The following is a 2,500-nucleotide window of genomic DNA, read 5'->3' on the forward strand; positions in this document are numbered from 1 at the left end:
GTCTCTTGGCTCCCCAAACGAAGAATGTGTGTGGAGATCGAGAAAGATCACCGACCTAGGAGAACCAGCAAGACTTCCTCACCCTCCAGAGAGCCGCTGGGCCCCTGCCGTCCCTGCCACCGCCACCCCTACCCCTCGCCTTTGCAGCGACGCCAACGAAAGGCAGGCAGACGAGTGGGAGAGTCGTGTGGTGGTGTCCCCCAAGGAAGGTGGGTCCATGCCGACGAAGCGGTCGTCGGCGTGTGGAAAAGCCAGAGGCGGGCTGACTAGAAGGAGGGCGTCCTGGGGGAAGGGGCCAGGGTGGTGAGGGAGAGAGGCCTGTTTCTCTTCCCCTGTTGGTCCCAAGTCAGGGGCCCAAAGGAGGAAAGCTGTCCGTTCCTTTCCGACTCGGACGGTTCGGGCGGGAACCGACCGATCCCCGCGGCGGCGCGGTCGGGGCTTTCTGGACCAGAACCCCTCTCTCCGTCGCCTTTCGACCACACACACGCTTTAGAGGCCAAGAGAAAATGGATCGGGTCTCTCTGTCTCTCTCCCTAGAAAACAAGGGCCGGGGGCCGAGCCCGTGGACGAGCGGTCAAGTACGCGCCCCCCACCCCGACCCCCGGCTTCGACGGCCCAGGTTTTCACCGGTTCGGATCCTGGGCGCAGCCCCAGACCCAGCATCGCCCTTCAAGCCCACATAGCAGAAACCCGAAAGACCTACCACTGGAACCTACAACTATGGATGGACGGGACGGGACGGGACGGGGCGGGGCGGGGCGGGGCGGGGGTGGGGGGGGGGCGGCTTTGGGGAGAAGGAAAGAAAGAAAAATAAAAGAAACACAAGGACGGTCATCGCGATAGTTCTTTCCACTTCCATCCATATGTTAACAGGACCCAAGTTTCCCGACCTCCATTTGGATGTATGTTAACTAAATGGAGAAGCTATTCAAAGGACTCCTCTAAAGAAGTCCACGTTCTTCTTTCTAAATGATAATTGAAAATCATTGTCACCACCGCTCTTCCGACCCTCCATGTCCAGACGGCCTCCCGCCCCTCCCCCATCCCCAACTCCCGCCCCGCCCCGCCCCGCGCCGACCCCCGCCCCCACCCCCCCCCCCCGGCATTCGCCCCCGCCCACCTTTCCCTCTCCACTCCTACCCCCCCGCCCCCCGCCGCCCGGGACACCACCCCCCCCCGCCCCCCCCCCCCCCCCATCCCGGCCGGGCCACCTGGTCGACCTCCTCGAACACTATATAAGAGGATGCCGGGCAGCCGGTGGCGCCCGACAAGCGGCCTCCTCACCGGCCGGACGGATCAGCCTCGCGGGGGCGGGCGATGGGGAGGCGTTCGTCCAGGTCAGGTCAGGTCGGGGGAGGGAGGATGCAGCGCCGGCCGGCCTGGTGCGTCGCCTGGTCCCGATCCACCCCGCGTCTCGTTTCTCGGGCCGGGACGAGTACAGGCGGGGAGGCCGACTCGGTCACGGAAAGCGGCCTTGGGAGGTTTTGGCGAACGTCCCTGTCCCAGGGCCGTCTGCCGACTAGGGACGGAGTCCTCCTCCATGCGCCTTCTCGCCCCCAGTCGGGCGGGTTGTGGGTCGCGCGGTCGACTTGGCCATTTCACCGGAGGCGTCCTGCCTGCCGGGGCTCCCTCCCTCGGGCCGGTGCGAGCGGTCCTCGGGCGGCCCGGGAATTTGGGCCGCAGCGAACGAACGAACGAAGCCCGTCCCTCCTGCGTCGGCACGGATGAGACACAGCCCTGGTGGATGGAGCCGCTTTCCTCGGGTTTCCTTTTGCTTTCGGCCGCTGCTGCCACCAAACCTCCCTAAACGATAGGAATGAAAACGGGAACCGTTGGCATAATAAAAGCGTTTTGGTTGGCGTGTTTCTTGGCTTTTGGGGACTCGAGAGGTATGATGGATGATCTCCGATTGTCCTTTGGAAGGAAGGTCTATTTCATCCCCAGTCGCACGAACCCCGCAAACGTGCGGCTGGACGAGGGAGGGAGGGAGGGAGGGAGGGAGGGAGGCCAACCACGGGATTTCCGCACGACCAGCTGATGGACACGACCGCCCCCGTGAGCCGGGCGGAGGGCAGCCGCCCGGGTCTCGCAGCTACGTGCCCGCGGAACCCTCGGGACTGCGAGAAGCCCGAGCGACCCCGCAGTCACGCGGCGCTCGGCTGCGGGACATCTGGTCGGCCCGCGCGCCACGGGACCCGGGGGCCGATTCCGGGCCGGGCCGCTGGTCGACCCGGCAGGGCGGCGGCCCCGGGGGCCTCGCCGCTGCTCGTCCGCAGGCTCCAGGGAGCCCTCGGGGCTCCGAGAAGCCCGAGCGCCCCGTGGCCCCGCGACCCCGCGGCGCTCGGCGCGGACATCTGGTCGACCCGCGTGCCACCAGACCCGGGGGCCGGGTCGCCGGTCGACCCGGCAGGGCGGCGGCCCCGGCGGCCTCGCCGCTGCTCGTCCGCCGGGTCGCCGGAGCCCTCGAGCCTCCGAGAAGGCCCGAGCGCCCCGCGGTCCC

At 67.4% G+C, this 2,500-nt stretch overlaps 1 long non-coding RNA gene across 1 annotated transcript; it reads right to left on the reverse strand.

Moving 5' to 3' along the window:
• Nucleotides 1-826: 826 nt before the first annotated feature.
• Nucleotides 827-1,473, reverse strand: LOC138922576 (uncharacterized). The gene is made up of 2 exons (XR_011435699.1): nt 1,285-1,473; nt 827-965 (listed from the first exon to the last, which is right to left on the reverse strand). It is a non-coding gene; the product is annotated as an uncharacterized lncRNA (long non-coding RNA).
• Between the last annotated feature and the right edge of the window lie 1,027 nt (nt 1,474-2,500).

The sequence above is a fragment of the Equus caballus genome, unplaced genomic scaffold, assembly GCF_041296265.1.
Source record: "Equus caballus isolate H_3958 breed thoroughbred unplaced genomic scaffold, TB-T2T unassigned-0001384, whole genome shotgun sequence".
NCBI classification, from domain to species: Eukaryota; Metazoa; Chordata; class Mammalia; order Perissodactyla; family Equidae; genus Equus; species Equus caballus.